At 48.0% G+C, this 24,535-nt stretch overlaps 1 protein-coding gene across 28 annotated transcripts in view; it reads right to left on the bottom strand.

Moving 5' to 3' along the window:
* Positions 1-13,887, bottom strand: part of PCBP3 (poly(rC) binding protein 3) — a 286,279-nt gene extending 272,392 nt beyond the window's left edge. For 23 of the 28 annotated variants that reach the window (XR_013530629.1, XR_013530630.1, XR_013530631.1 and 20 more), the window contains exon 1: positions 13,737-13,887. The gene's annotated coding sequence lies outside the window, so the exon portion shown is untranslated. Of the gene's footprint in view, positions 1-7,950; positions 7,973-12,235; positions 12,305-12,690; positions 12,856-13,736 lie in introns of all 28 variants that reach the window. The other 5 variants (XM_078358645.1, XM_078358651.1, XM_078358647.1 and 2 more) reach the window with 3 other exon arrangements.
* Between the last annotated feature and the right edge of the window lie 10,648 nt (positions 13,888-24,535).

Raw genomic sequence — 24,535 nt, 5'->3', positions numbered from 1 at the left:
TTTTTGTTAAAAACAATAAGGGAGACATCACCTCTGATTCTACAGAAATACAAACTACCATCAGAGATTACTACAAACAACTCTATCTATGCACACAAACCAGTAAATCTGGAAGAAATGGATAAATTCCTGGACACTCGCACTCTCCCAAGACTAAACCAGGAAGAAGTTGAATCCCTGAATAGACCAATAACAATAACTGAAGTCGAGGCAGCAATTAATAACCTAACAACTAAAAAAAGCCCAGTTCCAGATGGGTTTATGGCCAAATTCTACCAGACATAGAAAGAGGAGCTGGTACCATTCCTTCAGAAACTATTCCAAACAATACAAAAAGAGGGAATCCTCCCCAACTCATTTTATGAGACCAACATCATCCTAATACCAAAACAAGGCAGACATGCAGCTAAAAAAGAAAACTTCAGGTCAATATCTATGATGAACATCAATGCAAAAATCTTTAATAAAATACTGGCAAAAAGAATGCAACAGCAAATCAAAAAGCTTATTCATCATGATCAAGTAGGCTTCATTCCAGGGATGCAAGGATGGTTCAACATACACAAGTCTATAAATGTAATCCATCACATAAACAGAACCAAAGACAAAAACCACATGATTATTTCAATAGATGCAGAAAAGGCCTTTGACAAAATTCAACAGCTCTTTATGCTAAAACCCCTCAATAAACTAGGTGTCAATAGTATAAATCACAAGATAATAAAAGCTATTTATGACAAACCCACAGCCAATATCATACTGAACAGGCAAAAACTGGAAGCATTCCCTTTGAAATCTGGCACAAGACAAGGATGCCCTCTCCCACAACTCCTATTCAATATAGTATTGGAAGTTCTAGCTAGAGCAATCAGGCAAGAAAAAGAAATAAAGGGTATTCGATTAGGAAAAGAGGAAGCCAAATTGTCTGTATTTGCAGATAACATGATTGTATATTTAGAAGACCCCATCATCTCAGCCCAGAATCTCCTGAAACTGATGAGCAACTTCAGCAAAGTCTCAGGATACAAAATGTGCAGAAATCACAAGCATTTCCATACACCAGTAACAGACAAACAGAGTCAAATCAAAAGTGAACTCCCACTCACAAATGCTACAAAGGGAATAAACTACCTAGGAATACAACTAACAAATGATGTAAAGAACCTCTTCAAGGAGAACTACAAACCACTGCTCAATGAAATAAGAGAGGACAAAAACAGATGGAAAAACATCCTATGCTCATGGTTGGGAAGCATCAACATCATGAAAATGGCCATACTGTCCAAAGTAATTTATAGATTCAATGCTATACCCATCACTCTACCAATGACCTTCTTCAGAGAACTGGAAAAAAACACTTTAAACTTCATATGGAACCAAAAGAGCCCGCATAGCCAAAACACCTCTAAGCAAAAAGAACAAAGCTGGAGGCATCACACTGCCTGACTTCAAACTATACCACAAGGCCACAGTAATCAAAACAGCATGGTACTGGTACCCAAACAGAGACATAGACCAATGGAACAGAATAGAGGCCTCAGAAGCAAACCACACATCTACAACCATCTGATCTTTGACAAACCTGGCAAAAACAAGCAATGGGGAAAGGACTCCATGTTTAATAAACAGTGTTGGGAAAACTGGCTAGCTATGTGCAGAAAACAGAAACTAGACCCCTCCTGACACCTTACACCAAAATTAACTCCAGAGGGATTAAAGATCTAAACATAAGACCTAACACCATAAAAACCCTAGAAGAAAACCTAGGCAAAACCATTTAGGACATAGGCAGAGTCAAGGACTTCATGGCTAAAACACCAAAAGCAATGGCAACAAAAGCCAAAATACACAAATGGGATCTAATTAAACTCCAGAGCTTCTGAACAGCAAAGGAAACAATCATTAGAGTGAACCGGCAACCAACAGAATGGGAAAAAATTTTTACAATCTACCCATCTGACAAAGGGCTAATACCCAGAATCTACAAAGAACTAAAACAGAATTATTACAAGAAAAAAACAAACCCATTCAAAAGTGGGCAAAGGATATGGACACTTTACAAAAGAAGATATCGATGAGACCAGCAAACATATAAAAAAATGCTCATCATCACTGGTCATTAGAGAAATACAAATCAAAACCACATTGAGATACCATCTCATAACAGTTAGAATGGTGATCATTAAAAAATCTGGAGACAACAGATGCCGGAGAGGATGTGGAGAAATAGGAACACTTTTATATGTTTTATACGTTGGTGGGAGTATAAATTAGTTCAACCATTGTGGAAGACTATGGCGATTCCTTGAGGACCTAGAAATAGAAATACCATTTGACCCAGCAATCCCATTACTGGGTATATACCCAAAGAATTATAAATTGTTCTATTATAAAGACACATGCACATGTATGTTCACTGCGGCACTGTTTACAATAGCAAAGACTTGGAACCAACCCAAATGTCCATCATAAATAGACTAGATAAAGAAAATGTGGCACATATACACCATGGAATACTACACAGCCATAAAAAATGATGAGTTCGTGTCCTTCATAGGGACATGGATGAATCTGGAAACCATCATTCTCAGCAAATTGACACAAGAACAGAAAACCAAACACCGTATGTTATCACTCACAGGCAGGAGTTGAACAATTAGACCATGTGGACACAGGGAGGGGAGCATCACACACTGGGATCAATAGGGAAGGTCTAGGGGAGGGATAGCGGGGGTCGGGAGGGTAGGGAGGGATAGTGAGGGGAGAAATACCAGATATAGGTGATGGGGGGATGAAGGCAGCAAACCACCTTGCCAGGTATGTACCTATGTAAAAATCCTATGTGATCTGCACATATACCCCAGAACCTAAAGTACAATAACAATTAAAAAAAGAAAATTCTTAAAAAAATAAAATAATTAGCTGGGCATGGTGCTGCCCACCTGCAGTCCCAGCTACTCAGGAGGCTGAGGCAGGAGAATTGTTTGAACCGGGGAGGCAGAGGTTGCAGTGAGCTGAGATCATGCCACTGCACTCCAGACTGGAGACAGAGCCAGATTCCATCTCAAAGAAAAAAAAAAAAATCACAGTATCTACCACCAGCTGACCTGCAATAAAGGAGTTTCTAAAGAATGCTCTTTGGGCAGAAGTGAAACCTTCCCAGAATGAAAGTCAGAAATGCCAGAGAGCAATGAAGAGCAAAGAAAAGATAAATCTCTGAATAAATCTAAATGAGTAATAACTGTTAATATTACTGTTAATACAATACTGTTCATGTTATCAGTAATAATACTATTAATACCAATATTGTTAATATGATAATGCCATTTAATATTAATTTATTTTACTGAATTTATAAAGAATATAGAATTAAAATGCACAATAACAAGCATATATATGAATCTGGAGGTGGTCATAGAGTTCAAGTCTTCTAAGAAACTATGATTTATCTAGGAGAAAGATAATGGTGTAATTGTATTACCTGGATAAGTTAGTAACAATTTACATAATCTCCAATCTACTGAGAAGGTGAAAGATGGAATGAGTGTTTTTTAAAAAAAATCACATTATCAGATTAAAATAATGCAAGAAGAGAGAGAAAAATAAACACAGAAAATGTAAAACAAGATAAATACATAATAGGATTGTGAATTTAAACCCAAATAAATCAGTATATATTTAATGTAAATTAACTGTTCCAATTAAAAGACAAAGATTGTCAGATTGAATGAAAAAAAAATCTAAGTATACTCTTTGTAAGAAACATACCTAAAGTATAAAACTATAGTAAGGTTGAGAATAAGAATGACAAAAAAAAAAAGATATCATGCAAATATGAGCCTAAAACATCTAGCATGGCTATGTTAATTTAACATCAGACATATCATATCATAAAGTCAAATATTCATTACTAGAGATAAAGAGAACCAGTCATAATAATTAAAGTCTCCATTCATCAGGAAGACCCAACAGTTTAAAATCTGTGTGCAGGATCCTAATAACGTGGTCTCAAAAATTTATAAATAAAAATGGACAGAACTGCAAGGAAAAATAATACAAATCCATCATAATGCAATTGTGTAATTATCTTAGTAATGAATATGACAACCAAAAAGACTAGTAAGAAAGCAGATACAATATGCTTATCAACTTAGCTAAAAAAATATATGGTATAATACATTGAACCAAATTATTTCCAAGCACACAGGAATGTCTGAGAAAACCTACATATCATATTCTGGGCTATAAGGCAAATCAGCAAATTTCAAAGGATTAAAATCATAGAAAGCAAGATCTTCGGGCAGATAACTGTGCTGAAGAATAATAAAACAAGGAAATATGCTTATGTTTAGAAATTTTTCTTTTTTTTTGAGACGGAGTTTCGCTCTTGTTACCCAAACTGGAGTGCAATGGTGCGATCTCGGCTCACCGCAACCTCCGCCTCCTGGGTTCAGGCAATTCTCCTGCCTCAGCCTCCTGAGTAGCTGGGATTACAGGCACGCGCCACCATGCCCAGCTAATTTTTTGTATTTTTTTAGTAGAGATGGGGTTTCACCATGTTGACCAGGATGGTCTCGATCTCTTGATCTCGTGATCCACCCGCCTCGGCCTCCCAAAGTGCTGGGATTACAGGCTTGAGCCACTGCGCCCGGCCATGTTTAGAAATTATTAAACGTTCTTCTAAATTACCTAGGAATCAAAGAAAAAACCATAATGGAAATTAGAAAGTATATCAAACAATGATGAAAATGCCTTGAATCAAACTTTGTATGATGTAGCTGAGGCACTGTTTGTAAGAAAATATGTCACTTTAAAACACACATACTAGAAAAAGGGAAAAGCTGCAAATTAATAATTTAAGTATTCATCTCAGATTAGAAAGAGAACAGCTACAAGAAATAAAATTATGAGCCAATTTCACTCATAGCCACAAAAGCAAAAATCCCAAACAATATATTAGTCTTCAGGCCAGGCGTGGCGGTTCACGCCTATAACCCCAACACTTTGGGAGACCAAGGTGGGTGGATCACCTGAGGTCAGGAGTTTGAGACCAGCCTGGCCAACATGGTGAAACCCCGTCTCTACCAAAAAATACAAAAATTAGCCAGGCATGGTGGTGCACACCTATAATCCCAGCTACTCGGGAGGCCGAGGCAGGAAGAATTGCTTGAACCCAGGAGGCAGAGGTTTCAGTGAGCCGAAATCATGCCACTGCACTCCAACGTAGGCAACAGAGCAGGACTCTGTCTCAAAAAAAAGAAAAAAAAAAGCCATCAGAATCTAATCGTATATTTTAAGAATAAGCTGGCATGATCAAGTTATATTTAAATAGTAGTCATCTGTGGGTAGTAGAATTATCAAGATTTTTATTCTGCTTTTTATGTTAATCTTTCATTTAGAAATTTTCTACATAAACACCTATTACTTTAGAAACCAGAAAACATATTTTTTAATTAATCATTAATAGTCTGATCTCTCATCTTTTTTAGATCAACTAGTTAAAAAATGGCAAGAAGAAAAGAACAAGGGCTGGCTCAGAATAGCCATTTTGTCTGAGTAATATAAGGACACAAGGTCTTATTTGTCTCAGTGTCTCTACTGGGTTGGCTGAGAACAAAGAGGGTGAATAGGAGTAGAAAAGGATTTACAGAGATAGGAATGTGACAATAGCAATTTGTAGGCTTTTCCTCAAACATAAAGGGAGAGATCTCATACACAAATGCGTCTATAAATAGAATCCATATTGCAATTAGATGAATAATTTAAAACCACTTTGCAAACAGGGTTAAGAAAACAGGAACCTAGATGCTTAAAAATCAATAGTTCTGTCCTATCCCAACCTGGAGAGCTACAGAAACAGATATCTAAGTTTTACGTTATTTTTTAGAAATGTTGGAAGACAGATGGTTAAGTACCAGAAGACTTAAAAACATTTACAAGCTTTGAGCTAATAGTTCAACCTTTAGAAATTTAGAAGTAATCAGTGATACACACAATGATTTTTGCATAGGATATTTTTCAAAGCATTATTTATTATGGTAAGTATTTTCAAGCAACATAAACGTCCAGCTATAGGGAAATGGTTCAATAAGCTGGGACACTCTTTGGGATAGTATGCAGCCATTTGAAATCATATTTTAGAAGGACACATTATGAGACAAGGAAGTGTTCATGATCTAGTAAAAGGAAAAATATTGGTCTATAAAACATATTTTGGAATGCATCCCAACTTTAGGATATGCATATCATACATAAATAAAAGTAGGAAAAAACACTGAACATCCTTTTGTGATAAAATTATGGATAATGCTTATCTTCTACTTTATACTTCTCTGTTTTTTCCAATTTTTCTACACAAAATATTTGTATTGTATTACTTTTATAAATACAAAAAAAAGTTTTATAAAAGAAAATAAATAATAAGCTTATTACCTTAAATAGAGTCAAACATCCTTCATCAACCCAAATCCACTTCTAATGGGAGGTCAGTAGAGATCAGTACATCAGTTTTCTATTGCCACATAACAAACTATCACAAATTTAATACCTTAAACCAATATGTATTTATTATCTCACAGTTTCTATGAGTCAGGAATTTAAGCAGGCTTAACTGGGTCCTCCGCTTATGGTCTCACAAGGCTTCATTCAAAGTGTTAGCCAGGCTGTATTCTCACCTGAAGGCTTGACTGGGGAAGAATCTGTTTCCATGCTCACTCTGTTACTGACAGAATTTGCTTCCTTGTGCCTTTGGACTGAGTGCCCCCTGCTTCCGAGATGAAGAAGATTCTACCTCCCTGCCCCATCTGAAATTAGGTATGGCCAGAATAACTCCTTCTGGTCAATGAAATGTGAGCAGAATGGACTAGCAACTCTTCCAAAGTGATTAATTTCTACTGCAAGTGTCCCCATGTTTAAAAAGGTCCATATCCAGACCATTTAAGAATCAATTTTGCAAAATTTCCAGGGAACAAAAATTCCTCCCTTTCAGAAACTATTACATTTGAGAGGCCAAGGTGGGAGAATTTCTTGAACCCAGGAGTTCAAGACCAGCCTGGGCAATACAACAAGACCCTGATTCTACAAAAAGAAAATTTAAAAATTATTTGGGCATGGTGGTTTGTGCCTACAATCCCAGCTAATAAAGAGGCTAAGGCAAAGGGATCACTCAAGCCCAGGAGCTCAAGGCTGGATATGATAGCACCATTGCACTCCAGCCTGGGTGACAGAGAGAGTCCCAGTTTCTAAAAAAGAAAGAAAGAAACTATTGCAAAGATGATGAAGTATCATGTTGATACCAAATCTGAATAAGGGCGATGCAAGAAAAGATTATCACTGGTCAACATCTCTTATGTACATATATGCCAAAATCCTAAATGAAATATTTGCATATTGGATCCAATAATTTAGGCTAGCATGCAGAGGCATGATCACATTCCACTGCAGCCTCAACCGCCCAGGCTCAACTGATCCTCCCACCTCAGTTCCCCAAGTAGCTGGGACTACAGATGCATGCCACCATGCCCAGCTAATTTTTTCTTTTCTTTCTTTTTTTGATTCTCTGGCCTCAGCCTCTCAGTGTTGAGATTACAGGTATGAGTCACCACACCTGGCCCAATAATATTTTTTAATGTAGTATGTTACAGTTTCTCCCAGGAAATCAATGATGGTTTAAATTAAAAGAATAAAATATTTCTGCTCAATCGTAATTTAAAAAGAAAAGCATAAAATTATCTAAATAAGTACACTGTATATAAAACTTGAGAAAAAACTTGAGAAAATTCAAATCCACTCGATTTTTTTTAAAGCTTTCATTAAACTACTACTAAATGTAATCACCCTTAACCTAATAAAAGGAATCTACCAAAAAAAAAAAAAAAAAAAGCAAAGTTCACAATTAAGTCTTTCACAGCATTTCTTTTAAATGAAAAACAATATATGGATAAATCTTACCACAATCTCCATGCAACTTTCTCTAGTGGTCCAAGCAAAGGAAAAAAGACAAAAAAAATCAATAAAAGATTTAAGAACTAGGAAGAAATAAATTATCATTATGTACACAAAGAAACCAGAAAATGATCCACACATTTGTGAAATCTGATGTTTCAAAGGTAGCACTGCAGATCAGTGAGGAAAGGACTGTACTCAATAAACAATACTGGTACAATTAGTTATGAATTTGGAAAAATTTAAAACTGGATCTCTATCTCATACCCCACACAAAAATATGGGGTTCCAGGTAAACTATAAAAAGACAAATATTTAAACATTTTTTAAAGAAGAGGCTATATTATGACTGATATGGTTTGGCTATGTCCCCATCCAAATCTCATCTTGAATTCTCATGTGTTATGGGAGGGACCCAGCAGGAGGTAACTGAATCATGGGGGCAGGTCTTTCCTATGCCAGTCTCGTGATAGCAAATAAGTCTCACGAGATCTGATAGTTTTAGAAAGGGGAGCTCCCCTGCACAAGCTCTCTTCTCTTGTCTGCTGCCATGTGAGATAAACCTTTCTCCTTCTGCCATGATTGTGACGCCTCCCTAGTCATGTGGTACTGTACGTCCGTTAAACCTCTTTCTTTTGTAAATTGCCCATTCTCAAGTATGTCTTTATCAGCAAAATGAAAATGGACTAATACAATGACCTTGGAGTAACACAAGATTTCTTAAATCAGACTCAATCACCGCAAACCGTAAGGAAAAGACTGATAAATCCAGCTACATTAAAACTGAACATCTGTTCATCAAAATAGCATATTTAAAAGTATAAAGAACAGGATACAAATAGAATCCAGAATATGTAAAAGAAGTTCTAAAAAACTATACAAAGGATAATCCAGACAATAAATGGACAAACAATTTAAGAATACAATTTTTAGAGAAGCTCAAGTGGCCAAAGTACGGGTAGAAAATCCTCAAACTCACTAGCCAAGGAAATGCTAATTAAATGAGGAAGATATAGCCAGGCATTGGTGGCACGTGCCTGTAATCCCAGCCACTTGGGAGGCTAAGGCAGAAGAATCGTTTGAACCCAGGAGGCGGAGGTTGCGGTGAACTGAGATTGCGCCACTGCACTCCAGCCTGGGCAACAAGAGTGAAACTCCGTCTCAAAAAAAAAAAGTAAGATATTTAATATCTACTCAATTGACAACAATTAAAACATCTGAAGATACAAAGGATTAGTGAGGCTGTAAAGAAACAAACCTCTGGAAAACAATCCAACAACAGCTGTGAGGCTGGAATTGGGCCTAGCCTGTGACACTGCAATCTCAGCTGTTAAATGTATACCTGGTCTACTCTTTTCCAAGTGTCCAACACAGAGGAAAGATGAGCCAGTGGGACATGGCAATTGGGAGGGGGTAGAGGCTGAGGAAGCTGATCAGAGAGACTGGAAGTGGGATTTGCACCACATAAGACAACATCAGATGCCAGTCTTGCCTAGGAGGTAAAATAGGCAATAGAACTATGCTTATCTGGGGTGAAGTCTCCCCAAGTGGCAGCTCCATCATTTTATCTTCTAAAACCAATCTGATCATGTTATTTCCTCCTTAATTTTGTCAGCTAAAACTGCCAAAGGAAGACCCCTAGGCTGTATCAGCTTCTTACTGCTGTTGTAACAAACTTCCACACACTTAGTGTTTTAATACAACAAACATTTATTTTACAGTTCTGGAGGTCACAAGTCAGACACAGGTCTCACTGGGCTAGAATCAAGGACTGCATTCCTTTCCAAAGTCTCTAGGGGAATCCCTTTTATTGCCTTTTCCAAAGGCTTCCCACATTCCTTTGACTAGTGCACCCTTCCATCTTCAAAGCCATCAATGGCAGCTAGAGTCTTCCTCACCTCATATCACTCTGACATTGACTATTCTGCCTCTCTTCCACTTTTAAGAACACTTGTGATTACTCTGAGCCCATCCAGATAATCCAGGATAATTCCCTATTTTCAGAGGAGCTGATTAGCAACCTCATTCCATCTGCTGCCTTAACTCCCCTGCCATGTAACATAACATAGTCCTGAGATTAGTATGTAGACAGCTTTATAAGCCATTATTCCACCTACCATGCAACCCCTCCTCCACTCTCACCCCGCTCCATCTCCCAACAGAGTGCCAACCATTTCACAATGCCCCTAACACTTCTAGCAGGGTCCCAACTCCTTCACTATGCCTCGCCATAACTCCAGCCTCCACACCACTACATAGGCGTTACTCTGGTTATTCCAACCTTCTAGCCTTTTTCTAATAATTGTATACCCAATCCATGCCCAATTACAACTCATGCTCTAGGGCCCAGCCCAAAGGCCAACACCTCTCTAAAGCTTTCCCTGATTCTCAGCCCAAATGAATCACCCCTCAACACATTCGCCTGGCTTTCTATTTATCTGAACTGCAGCACCGAATATGGCCCCGTCATTATATGTTTATGTGTTTCTTCCTCAATCTGAACGGGTGAGCTCTTAAATAAGGACTTGGTCTCATTTGCCTGTGGGTTCCCAGATCATAGCAGAGGAAATGGTAAAGAGTAGACAATCAGGGAATACTGCCGAAGCTTGGATGAGGCAGAAGGAAGCTTTCCTAAGTTTCCGTCAATGGAAGAGATGTCAGAGTAACCTGGGTTAAGCGTACAGCAAACAGGGCCAAAGAATCAGTTCAGATGATCACAACAAAAAGCACCTCAACAATTCACTGCTTAGCTTGATATACAATTTACTACCATGTGCAAGAATCTCTGCACCACAAGCGACACCTATCTTTTTTTTTATTGCTAACCTGTGGGTCAATTCTAAAGTAACTGACAAAACTTCAAGAGAAAAAAAAGTTTCATCTAAAATGATTTACAAAGATGTCCTCAATATTAGAGAAAAGAGAGTAGATATTGCTCTAACACAACAGGAATGCCTGGCAACCACTCAATAGCCCAACACATACACAGACCCCTTCTTCAGGAAAGGCTGAGAACCAACATGCTGGAGAACGCAAAACATGCTACAGTCAACCCTTTTGGGGACAAGCTGCCCCTACATAGATATATGCCTACAGATGTATGTCTATATTGTAATAAAGGTGCTATGGTTGAAATATCCCCTCCAAAACTCATGTCGAAACATAATCCTCAATGTAGCAGTATTGAGAGGTGAGGCCTTTAAGAGGTGATTGGATCAAGACAACTCTGTCCTCATAAAATGGATTAATCCATTCATGGGTTAATGGATTAGTGGATTAGTGAGTTATCCTGGGAGCAGAGCTGGTGGCTTTGGCTGTGGACTTTAGACTTCTCAGCCTCCATGACTATATGAAATAAATTTCTTTTATTTGTAAATTACCCAGTTCCAGGTATTCTATTATAAGCAAAAGAAAACAGACTAAAACAAACTGGTACTTTCTTAAAAAATGGTTAAGAAAACAGGGTTTCACTCAATTTCAGTGATTTGTTACTTGATGACCATATGCAGAAAACAAAACTCCCAGCTAGAGAGAGGGTGAAAGACTAAGCAAAAAGAAAGGTAATGTCGTAACACAATTATCCTCAAAAAAAAAAAAAAAAAAAGAATACAATGGTTTAAGTGTAAATTTCAGTTCAACAGAATTTCTCTGATCAAATTGTATTCAATAATATGAATTCTGAAATCAATTTTAAAGTATGCTGGAAAGGAAGTCTGAGGCAAACACACACACACACAGCAAAAAAACAAAACACACACAGAAACAGGAGACACAGCTTCAGCACCGTGGACAGCGGACCCATGACGCCTCGCCTACTGGAGTCCCCTGCTACCAGGGATAAGAGCTAAGGTATCAGAGCTGCCCAAAAAATCTACAGTATTTATTCTAATGTTTAAGTTGGGACAATTGCAACATGAGCAGGTATTTTCCTTGGTTATGGCACAAAGAATCAGCCTTCTTCACTGACAGGATACACAATTTACGTCTACTAAAATCTGCTTCTGTGATCACCTTTACAGTGAAGCCCTGAGACATCTGTAAAAATAGAAAAGATTGTGCCACTGACACAGGAACTGAAATAATCAAAACTGATATACAGAATCCAAGTTAACGGCTAGATTGGTTCAAGAAGCTCATGAGATTTTTCAAATTTATAAATGCAGCATGCTCTCAGCCTCCCTCAGAACAATAAAGGATAGCGTCTTCAAAACAGCTAACAAAATATACCCATGTGTTTAATGTTTTCTCATAAATAGCAAAAATGTAAACATAAAAAGGAATTTTCCCCTACCGTGAGTGTTATAAAGATATCTGGGAAAGTGATGTTTTGAGGTCCAATATCACCACTGATCAGCAGCACCTGTGGCAATACCAGACAAAAAGCCCTCAATTCTAGATAGGGTCCATTTTTTTCAGTTATAAAGACCCCATTTACTATCAAAACTTTTTCAAAACCTTATAATATCGAGTATCAACTAAGAAAATACGTGAAGCTATGTAAGTTATAAAACATTTGTAATGAACTTGCACTGTGTAAACAACAGCATCTACGTACAAGCGAAAAAGATTATACTGCTAGAAAGTGAACGACATCAGTTAGTCGGTCACTGCACTTGTGTCTAAAGGCCCCATGTTTTCTGACAGATCTCCGAGTCTGAAAACACCAGAACTACTTCAGCTTTTCTCATGTGAGAATCAACGGACCCACTGATTCTCAAGATCTGACAAGGTCTTTTCGGATCTTACCAATAATCCGTCCGGGGTGCCGCTGTTCTACAAACACCCCTTTTTGGGCCAAAATAGGTACCTCCGACATGCTTTAAGATGATGAATTGCTTTGAGTATGAGGAGACTGGGAGTTACTTCTTTTAAACAGGAAAGCACTCTCGCACATTCCTTTAGGATCCACATCTGAGAAAAGTCCAAAGAAAAGGAAAAGGGCCACAGTTTGCCCTGAAACGGGGTTCCATTTCAGAGGGGTGTGTGAGGGTCTGCGCCAGGGAAGTCTTTCTGAAAAGGGGACCCTGTGAGTTACCCGGCGGCGTCTCCGAAGGCCTCTCCGCAAGGCCCTGCTGCTCGAGACTCCTTCCGGTGACTCCCACGGCACAAACACGGAGCAGCAGCGCGCCGCTGGCTCCCAGGACGGTCACCGCCCTGCAGATCCACGCAGCGCCCGGCCACGAGGCTCAGGACCCGACTCCGGGTTAAGTTCCAAACTTCTCACGCCAGAAACAAAATTCAGAGAAGGGGGATGGAAACCACCACCGCGCAAAAAGGGAAAGTCTCTCAGGAAACAAGCCTTCGTGTGGGAACAATAAGAAACGCGTTCTAAGCACCCCCGGAATTCAAGCAGAGCACAGCGACCGCCACGAGGGTCCCGCGCGCCCCGGCGCCCACGCGCGGCTCTCCGCAGGGTCCGCGAGGGGCGAGGCCGCGCCCTCCCGGCGGCCGTCCCGGGGAGAAGGCCCCGCGCCGCCGCCCTCCAGCCCGCAGCGGCCGCTCCGGGGTTCCCGTTCTCTTCGCCCTCCGGAGAAACCTGCGCCGTTTTGAAACTAAAGCCTCCAGAAGCCCCGACGTCTCCTGCCCGGCGGCCGGGGCGCTCTCGGCTTCCCGCGGCAACTTCCGAATCTGGGGAGGGGCGGGCGGGGCGCCGGCCTCACGCCCGCACCTGGAGGGAGCGCGGGTCCACTCGCTGCCCCGGGCCGCCCCGTCACTCGGCCTCCGTCGGGGGCTCGGTCCCCGTAACCCGCAAGGGCGCCCGACCCCGACCCCGCCCGCCACCGCTCACTCACCTGCCCTGCGCCGAACGGCGACACCGCGGGCCGGCGGGGAGAGGCGGGGCGGCCCGGGCGGGGTCGGGGCGAGGCGGGCGGAGACGCGGCGGTGGATCCTAAGTCGGCCGAGGCGGCGAACACCGCTGCTGAGGCGGCTGAGGCGGCGGTCGTGGCTACAGGCGCTCCAGCCCGAGCGTTGCGCGCGGCGCGGGCCCGCCCCCCTGCGCCACTGACCAATCTCGCGCCGCGCGCACCGCCGGCCCCGCCCCCGCCTAAAGGCAGGCTCGCGAAAGCGGGCACCGCGGGCCAACCAAACGGCGGAACATGGACCGCCGAGGCCAATCCGAGACCGGGAAGTTCTCTGGAAAAAGCCAACTCGAGTCAAAGGGGCGGGGGCGGGGCTGCGGGGGGGCGGAGGGAACCAGGCCCAATGACGCGCGGGGGCGGGGCAGACCATTGGGCGGGGAGGAGGCGGAGCCTCGACAGGGCTGGTTACTCGGCGTGGGCGGGGCATTTAGTGAGCGGGTCAAGAATCGGAGCAGAGCCCTAATGAAGTGAGGCAGGGCGGGGACGGGCAGTGGGCGGGTCTGGGCGGGTCATTATTTGGGGTGGGGCAGGGGCGGGGCCGATTCAGGGAGCCTGGCCGGGGCAAGGTTTAAGTCGGGGCGGTTGGAAGGGGAGCAACAGCAGTGAGCGGGGCTCGGGGTGGGGGAATTCAGGCCCTTGATGGGTCGGGGCCCAGGCCGGGGGCGGGTCTGTGGTGGGCGTGGCGGCTAGTGGAGGGCGGGGACTTGGTGGGCGGGGAAGCTGCGTGGTGGGCGGGGCGGACCCAGTGAATGAACGGCAGATGGGCGGGGCGGGCCTGTGTTGAGTTGGGCGTTGGTTAGTCAGGGCGGGCCTGTGGTGGGCGGGGACTTGGGCGGGGCGGTGTGGTGGGCGGGGCGGCCCGGCTGGGACGGGACGGGACGCCAGTGGAGGCTTGAACTCTGGGGCCAGGCCGGGGCCCCGAGGGCCCCTGGGTGGTCCCCGCTTCCCGTTCTCTGCGGGCTTCGCGCCGGCACCGAGGCTGGGGCCACAGCGTCCGGCGGGCAGGGGCCCCGAGGGGCCAGTGAAGGGTGGGTCCTCCCCGGCTGGGCCCAGGAGCCGCCCTCCCCGCGCTGGCTCCGGGCCCCGTCCCCTTCGCCCGCCCGGCGTCTCGCGTGCCCTGGCCTGGGGCGGGGCGTTCGGGGCCCCGCGTGCTGCAGGGCGAGGCCGCCCTTCGCCGGGGCTGGTTCCGGGCCCTTCCGCTCCGCGCGGTTTTCCCCGTGCTTCCCGTGGAGCCTGCCTCGTAGTGCGTCCTCGCCGGAGCGTTTCTTCCGCGGCGCTGAGCGCCCGCCCCGGCCTGGGGCGAGGGCAGCCGGACGCCCCCAGCGAGGGCGCTGCTCGACCCATCTCAGTCGCCGCGCCTGGTGCCGCTTCCCCGGGACCCTCGCCGGGTTGGGAGGCGCCTCCGGGTGTCTGCGGGGATGGGGGGCTGCGGGAGGAGGGTGGGACGGCAGCAGGGGGCCCTGAGCCGGAGAAAAGTCCTCGGACACCCCAGGGCCCGGCGGCTCGCCTCGGACCGTCCTCCACAGACGGGAATCACGCCCCAAAGCCCGGGGCCCGCCCTCCTCCCGCGTCCCGCGCGCGCCAGGGGCGGCCGGGCCACCGGGCTGTCCTCACGTGGCGGCGTCGCAGGCCCCCGGGCGCCCCGAGCCGGCGCGGAGACAGGGCTTCCGATGGACAAAACCCACCCGGGGAACGTTCTGGGCCGTCCACGCCACGCGCAGGGCGGCCGTCAGCTGGGGTTGGAGGTGGGTCGGGAAGAGAGGTGTCCTTTTGTCTCCAAATGTCGCTTCTGTCATTTAAAGACAACCTTAAAATAGAAAAAAAAAAAAAAAAAAAGCCTGGGCTGGAGTGAGCGTCCTCGAGCTACAAACGTTGAGTCCGCAGAGAAGGGAAGTCGGGGCCACACCCAACTCGGGAATGGGGGCGCCCCGCGGGCGAGTGTGGAGCGGGGTGGGGGACGCACTTGGCGAGTCAGTGCTTTGGACGGGCCTGGCGGTTGGGGGGGGAAGCAGGATGAAGGAGGGGAGGGAGGCCGAGGCGGTGGGAATGCAGGGGGAGGACGCTGTGGCCAGGATCTTGCTGGAAATTAACCGGAAGGGATGGTGGGGCAGGGCCCCGTGGCTCCTGCCTTAATCCCAGCGCTTTGGGAGGCCAAGGCAGGAGGATCGCTTGAGCCCAGTAGAGACCTGCCTGGGAAACATCGTGAGACCCTGTCTCCGTTTTTAAAAACGGAGGAGGAGGGACAGTGTCCCCCCATCCCAGAGGACCTGGGCCCGAGGGAGGCCCAGAGCCCGGGGCTGCCTCAGCCCCACCTTGACTCTGCGGGCAGAGGCCCGGAGGGACCCAGGGACGCGGTGCTGGAGGCTGGAGCTGGCGCGGGGCTCTGGGCAGAGCGCCGTCAGTGCCCTTAGATTACAGGCTGCCAGCCTCCCACGTCGCGGTCCTCTGCGGGAGCCCGCGGCCTCAGCTGCCTGCCCCGCCGGCTGAAAGACACGGTTAGTCATTAGGAAAGTAATGATAGTATTTTCAGGGCAGCGTGTTGGACCCTAACCACGTTCTATTATCTCCAGTTCCTGCCAACCCTGTGAAGCAAAATGCAGCCCGTCTCTCACGGCCCCGCCCCTTGACACACAAGCTGATCAGGCCTAGTTCTGGGCTCTGGGAGCCTGCAGGGCAGCCCCGCCCCAGGCCGCAGCAGCTGGGCCTCCCCTCCTGTGCCCGGCCTCTGGGTCCAGAGCCTCCTGCCTTCCTGAGCTCAGAGTGCCGTGTCCAGGTGCTGGTCCTGGCAGAAGTGCACCCAGGGGCCAACATTTATATATAACTCCAGGGCATCTTGTTGTGGGTATGGAAATCGGGGAGGGAGGTTAAAATCTGCTTGAAATGATGTCAGATCCAGCCCCAGGAAATCTCCAAGCCCAGGGCCTTGTCAAGGGCTGGGACATCTGCAGGGGTGGGGGCGGGGGCCTTCTGTAGCTCCACTTTAGATGGCTAGAGTGTGGAGAAAACAGTTACACACAGAAAGCAGTCACAGTGGTAATTAATGTCAAAATCCTGCGTGATGTTTAGGCCTCCGCAGGAGCCCTGGAGAAGCTGAGCCCTTGCACGCACCACCAGCACATCCAGCTGCAGGCCTCCTTACCCCTGCTGTGGAGGGAGGTTGGGAGTCTGGGCAGAGTCTGTGGCCTCTGTGGCCTTCAGCAGGACTACACTCCAGGCCGAGCCTCTTCTCAGAGAATTCACATTGCCATGGGACCTCACCTCAGCCTACAACTCTAGAACACGTTACCTCTTGACTCATATCCTCTTCACAAAGCACAGGGGCAGAAGTCCGTCTTCCAAGGGACCGGCAGCACCCAGCCCCTGCCTCCCCAGGCTTCTGCCCTGCACACGGACTGCTGCCAACCCCACCAAAAGCTGCTGGTGGGAAGGTGGGGCTGGCTCACAGAGCATCCTCTGATAGCCAAAGTGCTGGAGTGGAAATCGGAGGCCGAGAATCCAGTCTTGTGCCAGTTGCCCCTGCCCGGGTAGGGAAATACAGAAACTAAAAATACTTCCCACTTCCATTTCCTCCTTTTTATATCAGCCTCGTCATAAATGCACCTGATCTAACTTACCTGGTGCTGTGGTGTCTGTACTTTGATTAGTCGGAGCAGCTCAGGGGTCCCCTCATGCCCTCTCCCCTGTCCCCCTGCTGAAGAGGCAACGCCCACATGCAGCACTGCCTGACTAGCCCCTGGCCCTGGGCCTGGGACACCTGCAGAGAAACAGCAACCCACGACCAGCAGGCTTGTGAGGTGCCCCAGCTTGGGTGATGGTGACACCCAGAACAGGGCACTTCCTGGAAATGTGCTCTGGAGTGGAATGGGCATGAGGGGAGCATCGGACAGGCGGAGAGAGGCTTCCAGCATAGGTGGGGCTGCAGCCGCCACTCCTCTTCAGGACTGGTGAGTAACCCTTGCCCTATGCCCCCAGCTGCCCCGCATTCCAGGCTTTTCCCAGAAGCACACTCTGACTCTGCACTGCATCTGCATCCCCGGCACTCCCTCAGCCTCCAGCCCCCTTCCCCTTCCCCAGCACAGAGTGGACACAGGATGGGGAGCACCTCTGCAGATGTGAGGGGCTGATGATGACACCTGTCCCTATCATAGGCACAAAAAGTTATCAGTGTTGGTAAGTTGGATCCAAGCCATGCACAGAAGCAGATGGCTCTGCCCCAAAGGGTAAAGCATCCTAGAAGTGAATTGGAGTCCCACATAGAGCAGCTCATCCGCTCCTCTGGCAGCATGCCCTGGTTTTAGCAGAAAATAATCATAGGGTCTCTAATATTTGGCTGTGGAGAAGCGCCCAGAACTCCCCCTTGTGCCCTCATCATCCCTAATGGACGAGGGGTGGGTCCCGTGTCCTCTCAGCCCTTTATGCTAAGAAGCAGATGAATCCTTAGCCTGCCCCTCAGACTGGCACCTCTGCAACTCCCACGGACATCTCAGGCCCTGGAGTTCCTGAGTCACTGCCAGCAGAGAGAGAGAGAGATGGAGACAGAGAAAAGAGACAGAGGGAGAGGAGGGCTCCTGCTGCCAGCCTGGCACCGTTAGGGGCCTCTCAGCCCTGGGGAGCAGCCCTCCTCTGCCCTGGGCCCCTCCCCAACTGCACGCAGAGCACTCCCCATGTCATCTTTTTTATATATGCAAGGTTTCTCATATTTTGCATAGAGAAGGAATTTACACACCTCACATATGAACCAGAAGCGTCAGGGGTCATCCAGACCTTCCTTTTATTTTAGGAAGACTTTCAGCTCAGAGCAGCCAGAACTCCACCCCTTCTCTGTGTGCCTCAACGGGCACCATTAAGACTCTAAAATTAGAACAACTCTTTTTTTTTTTTTTTTTTTGAGATGGAGTTTCGCTCTTGTTTCCCAGGCTGGAGTGCAATGGCACGATCTCGGCTCACCACAACTTCTGCCTCCTGGGTTCAGAGAACAACTCTTTGTTTTGGGGCAGAGCCACCACGTCACTCCCACCCTCCCTCCAACCTCTGCTGGGTTCCCAGGGAGAGACTGGAGGGGAAACGCAAAGCTTCCAAATCCGTGAAGAAAGCCCACCAGCTGCCGGGCCGACCAGCACGGGTGGGGCGCACCGCCTACACCCTCGCTTTGCCTACCGACAAGTCACACTTTAAGACTGACTTTTAGATCCATCTGCTGCTTTATCATTAGGGCCACCTGAAACCTCGCTCTTGACATCAGTGATCCGCTGTAATATTCAGCAGAATATTCCTGTAAGAGAAAGAGGGCAGTGGAACAGGGTTAGCCCAGCTCCCCAAGCCTTTATTTACTTGGGACCCCAAATTTCTTAGTGTCCCACCTCTGTCACGGTTAGCAAGTGCCTGCCTTCCTACTTCACTGGACTGGAAAATAGATACACATGCATTTAATCTCCTTGCAAGCAAAGACCTCTGATGAGTATTTTATGGTGAAAATTCAAGAATGTAAATCAAGAGAAATACACTATTAAAATGTAAATTAAGGGGGCAAACCCCCCCCACTGTAGCAGGGGTCACAAACGGGAGCATAGGACCTGAGTCTGGTTCACTGAGGGTTTTTTTAGTCCCCTCTCTCCCAATTCCCCACCCCGCCGCCCCAGACCACCCAGGACTAGGCTAGTGTCTGCGTTTATGGTACCTTGGGAGCTTAGGAGTTTGCAAATCCATGAACAAAGGCTGGACGGCAAAGCCAAGGGCAGGAGGTCTTGCGTGCACTGCCCTCTGGCCACCCGGGTGAACAAGTCGCAAGTCCCACCCCCAGAGAGCAGAGTGCGCCCAGCAGGCGGGTTGCCGCGCAGGTTCCTCTCCTCCCTGCCTGACATCCAGATGATGGGACCTCCTGGAAAAACACAGGCGAGACTCTCACGTCTGTTGGCATCCCAAACCCCACCAGTGTCCCCACTTAAATGCTGAAGGGACAGGTGGAGGTGGAGGTGCCTGCTTGTCCACTCCAGAGTCCCGGGGTCAGCCATCTCAGAAAGCCAGGGACACTCCAGGCTGCTCCAGCTGGGAGACTCCTTGGGGTCCGCCCCACCTCATGCCACCCGCCAGTGCCCCTGGCCCACACGGGCTCTCTCCTGAGCTCAGCAGGTCTAGCCTTGCCTACCTCTGGCCTCAAGGCCCCCAAAGGAGCTGGTGGCACTCACTCTGCTGGTGTGGACACTGCACGGAGGGTGCTTGTAAGCTGCTCAAAGAGGGCCCAACAGCAGCTTCCACGCCACACCAGCAGGCTCCACAGCTGGCTCACACACACTGCTGCTGCTGTTCCTTCTCTCTCAGTCGCTGCTCCTGGGCAGCAGGCAGAGCCTGTGGTGCTGATCCTGGGAGCAGTCCCATCCAAACCACAGCCACTGCAGAGAGGCAGCTTGGCTGGCACCACAGTCCCAGGACTGCTGGACACACAGAGTGTCAGGGCGCTGAGCTCCCTCCCTGGCCCAGACTGCGGGAGCAGGATGGCGCCAAGGACAGGAACACTCCAGGCTGGAGGAGGTGTGCCCAGTCACCAGCATGCCCACTGCCCTGTGCCTAGTGGCCCTTTGGGAATACAGGGAGGAGGCAGTGTGAACGCAGGGGAGAGGCATGGAGCCTGTGCGCCCTTGTGTATGGGGCCCCTAGGAAGAGTGGTCGCTGCTGGCTGCTGGACACCAAGCTGCGGACAGAAATGCGCAGCCCTCCCCCAAACACACACACCACACGCACATCACATCACACACACACGTATCACATGCACACACACCACACAGACATGCACATCACACACACACACATACACCACAGGCACACACACATATCACATGCATGCAAACACACACACCACACACATCACACATGCCAAACACACACATGCCAAACACATACATCACACACATGCCAAACACATGTAACACACACATACACACACCACACATACCACACACACATATCGCACACCACACACACATCACACACAGGCCAAACGCACATACACACACATGCACACCACACACATCACACATATACACATATCATATGCACAGACACTACACATGGACATATGCACATCACACACATACACATCATATGCACACACCACGCACATCACACATATGCATATATCACAGGCACACACCACACAGACATAAACACATCACATATCACACACATTCACACACCACACACACATTAGACATATATCACACACATACCACACATCACACACATATACACATCACACACATTCACATACACCACACCACACACATACACAAGCACATATCACACACATATATCACATACACCACATATTACATGTAAACACATCACACACATACACACACCACTCACATCAGACACATCACACACACACATACACATACAACAAATCACAAACTACACATACACATATCACATACATATGCACATACACACACCACACACATCACACACAACATGCAACACAACACACATATCACACACAACACATACATACATATACACACATCACACATACATACACACATATCACACACAACACACACATGCATACACATACATACACCACACAGACCACACATACATATACACTGCACACACGTACACATATCACAACACACCACATATACATACACATACACATATCATACACATACACACTGTACACACACATATCACACAACACATCACATATATCACACACGACACACATACCTACAGTACACACACTGCACACACACACCACACATCACACACATACATCACACACAAACACATTAGACACATACATATCACACATCACACACAGACACACTCCCTACACTTTCCACAACACAGACACATGCACACACACCGTGTGAGACCTCCAGCCTCAGAGGCGCACATGCCCCAGAGAAGACTGGGCTGCTCCCACAGCGGCAGCAGGTCATGGAAAAGTGTCTCTGTCTTCCGCTGGTCCCCACCACCAACAGTGCAATTCTTTGAAAAAAAGAAGCACAGCCTTGCAGGAAGTTCTGCAGGGACAGCACACATTTCCATGTGATCACCCTCAAACCAGCCTCTTTTCAAACTAGATGGAGCTGATGCCACTGCCTTGATGGGGAAGGGGACATGGTGGGGAGGAGGGGGCAGGAAACCAGCCTCAAGAAGCCCGAGGGCAGCTGCCGCAGCAGACGTGGGACTTCCATGGGGCTGTTGCGCCCAGCGTCCAGCCCAGGGAAGGCAGCTGTGGGGCAGTACACACGTTCTCCATCCCCGGCAGCTGTGGGGCAGTACACACGTTCTCCATCCCCGGCAGCTGTGGGGCAGTACACACGTTCTCCATCCCCGGCAGCTGTGGGGCAGTACACACGTTCTCCATCCCCGGCAGCTGTGGGGCAGTACACACATTCTCCATCCCCAGCAGCTCGGGGACCAAACGCACTTTGCTGGCATGTCTGGAACAGCAGCACAGGCTCCCAGCCCCGTGCTGCCCTCAGCTGAGGGTGTCATCCACAGGGCCTGGAGTCGGGGCTGCTGTATTCCTGCATTCTAATTGGGTCCTATAAGCAGAACACCTCGGGGGGAGCAGGGTCCTGGCAACCCGGGAGCTGAATGTGGCAGCGCCTGAAGGCCATAGGAGCCAAATACAGAGTGCCCTGCCCACCCGAGGAGCAGAACACGACAGTGCCCTGCCCATCCTAGGAAATATCTGTGCATGGGACACTGGGAGCCAACCCCCAGGGAGACTCTAGGACCTACCCCAGGAGTGAAGAGCCGGAAGATCTAGGGACTCGGGCATGCCTTCCATGGAAATGGCAAGATGTTGCACCTTGAATCTTCTTCCTTTAGGAAGGAGGCACCAGCTTTGGTGGGTCTCTGTGGATTTCAGAGACAGCATGTGCCAGAATTGGAAAGAGTTCCAACCCACTTAGTATCAGAGTCAGAAAGTGGCCGGTTCAAGTGGGACCCAGAGTGAGGGAAGGCTCCTCAGCAGGTCCAGGCTACAGGGCGAGCTGCTGAGCCACTTGTTCGTGGGATGGGCAGAGTCAGCAGTTCTGGAAGTACCTGTGGAGAGAACAGCACAGCAGGGTTTCCGGTGAATCCAGATGTGACAGTCATGGAACATCCCTCAGAGTTCTCCAGCAAGCCTGTGCCTGCAGTGCCAAAGAGCTACCCTCCACCTGAAAAGCAACTGTGGGCACGCTTGGGGCATTAGCAGAGACCGACTACCCAACTCGAGGTCAGGTGACTGTGTGAGCAGAGCTGCTGTGTGAGCTGGCTACCATCAGTGCCCTGAGCCCAGGCAGGCAAGCACGGGGGCAGCCCAGCACTTGAGGGAAACGGTCTGAGCAGGCTCAGAGGGTACAGGTGAGCTCCGGGCGCTGTGGACTCCGTGCTGCCTCCATTGCACCGTTGCTCTGCCTCTGCTCACAGCCGTGCTCTCACGGGGTTCCCTGTGTTAACCGACAGAGGAAGATGGAAAAACGTCTAGCCAGAAACGCAGACGCAGAAGCACAGTGTGTTGGTTTCAGCCGAGCATGGACGCTGCCACCCCATGGCCCTCTGGGTGCAGAAAGTCTCCTGGTGAGAGCTGTGCACGCAGCACTCAGGGCTCCAGCTCTGCGGAACGAATGCTAAGCACCAGACAGTAAGTACCTTCACCGGCTTGTAGGCAAGCAACCCAGAAGGAACAAGATCAGAACACTGGAATAAGAAACGTGGGGGAAGAGCAGGCACACGGTCCTATGAAAGAGGGCCCCATGCATGGAGCCTCAGAGACGAGCTCATCCTAAATAAAGACGTCCAAGCTACGCGAGGGAGAGAAACGCATGAGAAAGAAAGCATCGGGGGTGAGGAATGTCGGCCTTGTGTCCCCCAGAGCGAGAGATGCATTAATGAATCAAAGCAATCATAAAAAAAAGGGCAGCACGAATAAACAAATGGTTCGGAAGTGAACGATATTATCACAGAAGCGAAAAACTCAAAGGAAAGGCCAGAAACAGGGAAGACACTGTCGAAACGAGATCTGGCACACTAGAACGCAGAAAGGCCTTCAGATATTCAGGGGCCGGGCGGCGAGATGTGAAAAGCAGAATGAGCCGAGGCGGCAGAGGCAGCGTCTCAGTCAGTTCCCGCTGCTGTGACAAAACCCCCAAGGCGGGCAAGCTGCAAGCTTGAGTTTATGGCTCACAGTCTGGAGGCACTCACCTCCTGTCAGCCTGGGCAACATAGTGAGATCCTGTCTCTACAAAAACTGTTAAAATTAGCCAGGTATGGTGGTGCATGCTGTCGTCCCATCTATTCAGGAGGCCGAGGTGGGAAGGTCACGCAATCCCAGCAGGTCACAGCTGCAGTGCTGGGCTGCCCCCGTGCTTGCCTGCCTGGGCTCAGGGCACTGATGGTAGCCAGCTCACACAGCAGCTCTGCTCACACAGTCACCTGACCTCGAGTTGGGTAGTCGGTCTCTGCTAATGCCCCAAGCGTGCCCACAGTTGCTTTTCGGGTGGAGGGTAGCTCTTTGGCACTGCAGGCACAGGCTTGCTGGAGAACTCTGAGGGATGTGCCAGGATTGTGCCAGTGCCCTACAGCCTGGGCAACAGAATCAGACCCAGTCTCTAAAAAGAAAAAGGAAATAAGTGTCACGCCTGGGGCACAGCCCTCATGGCCTGATGACCTCCTAAAGGCCCCTTCTCTTAACACTAGCCCAGGATCCCACACATCAATCTGGGGGACACATA

This window comes from Callithrix jacchus, chromosome 21 (genome assembly GCF_049354715.1).
Source record: "Callithrix jacchus isolate 240 chromosome 21, calJac240_pri, whole genome shotgun sequence".
NCBI lineage: Eukaryota > Metazoa > Chordata > Mammalia > Primates > Cebidae > Callithrix > Callithrix jacchus.
Note: the sequence above shows the minus strand (reverse complement) of the source record. Positions and strands in the feature narration are given on the sequence as shown.